Source organism: Microtus pennsylvanicus, chromosome 8 (genome assembly GCF_037038515.1).
Source record: "Microtus pennsylvanicus isolate mMicPen1 chromosome 8, mMicPen1.hap1, whole genome shotgun sequence".
Taxonomy (NCBI): domain Eukaryota; kingdom Metazoa; phylum Chordata; class Mammalia; order Rodentia; family Cricetidae; genus Microtus; species Microtus pennsylvanicus.
In genome coordinates this window covers 67,343,697-67,350,626 of record NC_134586.1, presented here as the reverse complement: position 1 = coordinate 67,350,626, position 6,930 = coordinate 67,343,697, and positions in this window count along the sequence as shown.

Genomic DNA, 6,930 nt, shown 5'->3' with positions numbered 1-6,930 from the left:
ATTATAGAGAAACTCTGTCTAAAAAGATAAATAAATACAAGGTTTCCTAGAAAAGGTAACACATATAATGAAAAGTTTAGAGCTCTTAAACTGTTTAGAAATTAATCACAACAATGCAGATAATTTAAACTAACAGTAATAGAGAAGTCACTGGAGCTTTGCTGTGGCTTTCGTAGTCTGGTTCACCATGAAAGCTGTCAACATGATTCAAAAGAGATGCAGTAACCTTAATATGGAAGGAAAAATATATTACATAGCAGAGGTTCAAGAGATGACAGTAGGGAGTAGTTGAAAGAACCACTACACAAGAAAACATTCTAATAAGGTTGTCAGACAAACAGCTTGTGTGTGTGTGTGTGTGTGTGTGTGTGTGTGTGTATGCGTGTGTGTGTGTATGCATGTGTGTGTGTGTGTGTGTGTTTGGGGTGTTTTCATATAGGGGAAGATGTACATACAACTGCCTAAAGGCAATTAAAATCCTAAAATCTTAGTTATTGATTAGGGTGGAAGTATCTATGCTCAATGATCTTCAACATCTGACTAGCTATTTTATGTGTGTGTGTGTGTGTGTGTGTGTGTGTGTGTATGACACACCAGGCCAGAGGTCAAAATTGGTGTCTTCCTTTATCACTCTCCACCTCAATTCTTAAGTGAAAAAAATTCACTAAGCCTGAAAGTCACTCTTTCAGCTCGACTGGCTGGCAAGTAAGCAACACCAACGCCACATCCAGATAATTAATTTTTAAAAATATAAACCTTTTAAATGTAGGGTATGGAAAGATGAAAGTCCTTGTCATCAGTGTCTGGCGGGGAGAAGAAACTTAACTTGGATGGGGAAAGGAAATTTGCTACCAAATTTTAAATTCATCTTAGTTATTCATGAAGATAGAGAAAGGAAACTTTTGGGGACTATTGAGGAGGCTCAATAGGTGTTATCACATGCAAAATCCTGGGTTTCAACCCTCAGCACTGTACAAAACCAGACTTTGTGGAACATGGCTGCAATACCAGAATTTGGAAATTTTGAACAGAAGAAGCAGAAATTCAACATTGTCTTCTGCTGCACATAGAGTTTGAAGTTAACCTGGGTGACATGAGATCTTGTCTCAAAAAGACAAAAACAAATGGAAACAATTTAAAAAAACGCTGCACATCTGTGAAAATAAATGAGACAATTTTGGTGGTAGATTTTACACCCTAGATTTTCAAACAGCCTTTTCTTTTTACCTAGCAGTGCCTATGTGTATGCATGTTTAAGAATTTCCTACTTGTTTGTGCTTAGGTTACACAAATGCTAACAGCCGACATAAAGTCAATATAGCAAAAAAAGAATCTGGGGATTAACATTGATGTGATGTAGTTATCTAGTCTACAGAATCTACTTTCACCAATTACACCACTCAATTTCTGTTTTCTGATGTACAGTCTACTCCAATCTAGATCATGTATTGCATTTAATTGTTAACTTTAGTTACTTCCATCTAGTCTGAAATTGTGTTTTGTGCATTTGTGTTTTGAGGCTCTTGCCAGGGATTATTACATGATGCTTAATTTTAGTTTGTGACTTGTAAGTTCTGTGAGATGCACCCAGTTTTAATGGGATTTCCACAGAAGTAAGGCCTCTAATGCTAAAGTATGGCATTTGTTTTCATGTTTACTTGGATCCCTTGATTAAGAGAGCTGGAGATAAAGCAATATTGCTGTGAAATAGTGTCTTCAGGGTACGTCAGGGACATTACAGCCATGAGATCACATTAAACATAGTGTCTGCATAAGATCAAACTTGTCGAAATTCACATAGGGTCTGGAGGGGTAGTTTAGAGATTAACAGCTTGTACTATTCTTGTAGAGGACCATGTTATCTCTGTGAGGTGACTTATAAATACCTGTAACCACATATTCAAGATATCCAAAGCCTTCTTCCGGCCTCTGCAGGCACCTGCCTTTATGTGTACATACTCATACACAGACACACAGAAACACATAATCAAAATAAAAAAAAAACTTAAAACTTAAAATAATCCAGTATAAATTGGGGAGGGTCTCAAATTCCAACCACCTAGTTGTGGAGCTTTGGGAATTGAAGACCGCAGGGGTAGGGAAAGTTAGTTTTCTACACTGAAGTGTTCTCTTTTAGAATGTTCAGGCTCCAGTGGATAACCCTGTACTCATGCCAATACAGGCAACTCTGATTAGTCTCAGTGCGTGATGAAAAGATGAAGATTTAAAGTTTAGAGGGAGATGTGCTAAAATGTTTTGAGAGAAACTGCAGAGAGAATGGAAGGTTGACATAGTTAGAGTATATTACATAAATGTATGATACTCTGAAAGAATGAATAAATATTATGAAAATAAAATTTGATTCAATTTTTGAAAAGTCAGAGATTTTTCTGCACATATTTATGATAGAATTGCCAGGTTTTTGAGACAAGATTGTTCTGTGTAACAGTCCTAGCTGTTCTGAAATGCACTTTGTAGACCAGGTTAGCTTCAAGCTCACAGAGGTTCATCTGTCTATGCCTCCCTGATTGCCAGGATTAAAGTCAGATGGCACCATTGCCGCTGAGAAATATTTTTAAACTACATAAATGTCTCATTTCTTGTACTTTTACACATATTTTTAATGTTTATTTGTCATACTGAGCTAAAACATTCATTTCTGAGGAGCTTTTCAAGTAAATTTTAAAAAAATTGCATCATTCAGTTTATTTTTATCATTGGGAAATTTAGTTCTATGTAAATTGAAAGTACCATTGATTCTTTTTTTTCTTCTAGAAGTTGTTGGACAAGGGGCCACTTGTTTGTCCTGGCTGCCCAGAACTGAAATAACCACACAGAAACTGTATTAATTAAATCACTACTTGGCCCATTAGCTCTAACTTCATGTCTAACTCTTAAATATTAATTTAACCCATTTTTATTAATCTGTATATCACCATGAGGTCATGGCCTACTAGTAATGTTTCAGCATATCTATCTCCAGCAGTGACTCCATGGTATCTCTCTAACTCTGCCTTCCTCCTCCTATGTTATAGGCCAAGCCAGTTCTTTATTCATTAACTAATAAAAGCAACACAGAGACAGAAGGACCTCCCACACCAAGAAATCACTGAATCAAGCCTAAAATTTGTTTAGAAGAAGAAGCAAGAAAGGCCAGACAGGAACATGTTCAGAAAAAGTAGGCAGGAGGTAGAGTCTAATACAACTCTGCCTGTGTTATTAATATATTAATAGTATCAAATAATAATAATAATCACTAATGGAGCATACACAAACTGATAGAAGAGACATCTGGAATGGTAACTAATTATATATGCAAATTACCTGTGTGATAAAGGTGTCCTGAGATCAGTGATCTAAAGATAAATTTTCAGTAGACAGACATATGTAAAAATGATGAATTGGGTCTTTTCTAAACACAGATTATCATTGCAAATTCTGAATTCATTGGAAATTTAAATGATTCATAAGAATAGCTAGGGAATACTTCTATCATGTGGGGGTTGAGAAAACTTTCACAAAGGAAAAGGATGACAACAATTAGAGAATGGTGGAATAGAGATACATACACACACACACACACACACACAAACACGTGTGTGGAAGTCAAATGCAAAGCTAATAACTATGATTCAAACTCACTAGCTGAGCACACATGAGGCTGATGTACCTGAGTAGTAGAGCACTTGTCCAACTTCCACAACACCTTAGGCTATGGGTCCAAAGCCTAGCACCAAAACCACACACACAAAAAAAAACCAACAAAAAACAAATGACAATTTTGCAGTGTAGAAGCAGTCAACAACCACATGTTCATGTTAAAGTCTTAAAAACCTGTTTTCATGGAAAGGGGAGCTTGGTACCCAGAAGAAGTTATAGATCTTTAGATTCAAGACAGAGAAGTAAGGTGAAGATACAAGACAGAATTAGAAAATGTAGTCCTTCAGTCATTTGCAAACTGAGTCATAGCAACATCTTCTCCTTAGAAATTTTATGGAGAAATATAGAGTAAGGCACTCCTGAGATGTAACTTACTTAGCACAGGTCTTTCCCAAGATTATCTTAGAGTTCTCTGAATAAATCAACAGAAAGATAAGTGAAGTTGAATTCCATTCATTGGGCAGGTGTGGCAAAGGAAACTATCAACCCTAATCAGAGAAGCCTCTTTTTGCAACAAACAGTGATAAAGAGAGACTCATAATGCAGAGAATATTGAAGGATGAGAGTTCAACCCTAAAGAAGTTATTTCAACTACCTCTTCTAAGGCTGAGAGAACAGTATAAAAGTTGGACTAGAGAAAACGTTAAATCTGACAGGTAATTCAAACTGTTGGTCAGTTACAGAGTACCCGTAGATAGATCACAAACTTTATTGATATTGTTAGGGTTACCCTCAGTAGTCAATTTGTTTGAATCTTCAATCAATTAAGAACCATGCCTTAAGATGAGTCCGTGAGGGAATTTCCAGGAAGGGTCCTTCTGCAAAATAGGCATCATTTTCTGGTGACAGCGATAAAAAAAGGTGGGAGGGGAAAACAAAGTCAAATGCCTGTCCATCCCCTTGTTGTTGAGTGTCTATCCCTGTGATTGCTGTTGGAGTTACTGGTTTTCAGTACCATCAGGCTTTAGTTTCTTTGGGTAAAATGTGATCTGAAGATCATCAGATATCCCAGAAATCATCCAGGCCCCCAGTGCCTGACTGGGACTATTGAGTCATGCAACTTTTGGAGCTAATATTACTGTGCCCTCAGCCTCTCCAGCATGCAGACAGCCAGAATTGAACCACCACCAATCACATAAACTAAATCTTGTAACTCCCTTTCATAATACATAGTCACTGTACTGATCCTGTTTCTCTAGGAAACTGTCAGTATAGACATCTTCAATGTTACATCTAATATTGACTGCACATCAGGCACATAAAAATATTGTCAATGTTAATGAGGTAGGTGACCCAAAAAAGTTTCCAAACCATGGCAGGACTTAAAGTACAAAGCGAATTTTTAAAACTATTCTTTGTAATTTTAAATAATGACTTTTCTCAAATAATATGATTCAATAATTCACTAAATCTATTTTGGGGCATTTGTACCTTTATATGGCTATCGTCCCTTCAGTTCTATTAACATAACTTTAAAAGGGGCATTTTTTTCCACTCCTAAGAAAATGAGCTTGTAAAGCTAGAATAAAGGCCAAATTTGGGGCTATTACCGTTATCTTTACAATCATAAGAAGGCAATAGAGATATAACTAAATGTGGTAGTGAAATTGCTCTTTTACCCTTCATAAGATAACCACCGACCTAAATGCTGTGTGTGTTTAAAAATAATTCTAATATTTAAATGAAGTGTCTTTGAACAATTTGACTGTCTCAAATACATTTGTCTTTGCTACAGCTGACCCCCATTCTTTACAGTATCTGCCACTTTCATGCATTATTATTCATCAAGGTCCAATTCTGGCTTGGTTATGTGAGAGGGCTAGCATGCAGAATAGAATCCTGCCTGACAGAAGCACAATGGAAAGTTGAGCTGGAAAGAATCCATAGTTTAATTATTTTCTACTAGAAATTTCCCCTCTTCTTTTATTTCCTAACATCTTGGCATAGTCTACTCTTTTAGCAGCTGGGGCTGCTAATATAGAGAGAAAGAAATGACTGAGCAATTTCATCTCTCAGAAAAAGAAAGCAATTCGGAATGGGCTAGAATGTTCAGTGGGCAAATTATTTTGCCAAACCTGTTGTTTAATCCCTACAATCCACTAGGTGGAAGAAGGGAACGCTCTCATGCGCAAGGGTACACTTGTGGGGTCACAAACAAAGAAATAAATAATTGTATTCAAAATTATGGGGAAAAAAGGCAAATTTGCTTTATCAGTCTGAAATCGGGAACTAAGAAATATAAAACACAGAGGCACCTAGTATATAATTAGAAAACTTGGATAACAATATGTATTTATTTGTAGGAGATATTAAAATAGGTAAGATAACACATACAAATGATTAATGTAGACTATCTTAAAGAATATTTCTGACCTTCTCAAAAAGAAAAGCTACTCAAGATAACTTGCTAATCCAAAGGAGAAAACCAACCAAATACAGGTAAACAAATGGTCAAAGAAATACCCTTAAGATATCATTATGCTTTAGGAATTCCTACCACCAGTAGCCTTTAATTTACCCGCCCACTTAGGCATAGCCTCTTATATTATATATACCAATGTAAAGCACTCTTCCAGCCTCATTTTTGGCTGCGTGATTTGGTTGCTGTTCCCCATTACAGCAGAGGATTATGATCTGTGAGTCTATACTTAAATAAATAACCATTTATTATACTCAATTCTGAGCTAGTGTGGGATTTCTCTTAAGTGTCCCTCTTCATCATTATGCCCAGATAGAGATAAGGGATAGAAGTTTTAAATGTATGGAGAATTACCATTTTTCAGTTGTCTCAAAATAAAAATAATGAGTCATTCCCAATGAAAGCTTAAAATGTGTCCATTTCTACTAGCAATAATGGCCAATGTCCTCCAAACACACATGCCCCACTAAAAAGTGAAAATGTGGCAATTCCTACTAGCTATAATAGTCAGTGCCTCCAAACATACATGACCCATAAAAAAGTGAATGATAACCTTAAGACCATGCAGCCACTTAGGAACGAGGGTGTGTTTTATTTAACAAGTTTAATAACTCAATTTTGGTACTACTGACATGGATAAGTGGGTAAAAGCACCCCCTGTGTAAGCATGAGGACCCAAGGTGAAATCTCAGGGATCATGTATAACATCAGGCGTGACAGCAAGTACCTTATTAGTCCCAAGAATTTATTTTGTAGAGTGGGAGCAAGGGAAGTCCTGGAACTCAATAACTGCCATCTTTAGCTTCGAGCCTATGGAGAGAATGATAAGGTGGAGAGTAATAGAGAAGGAC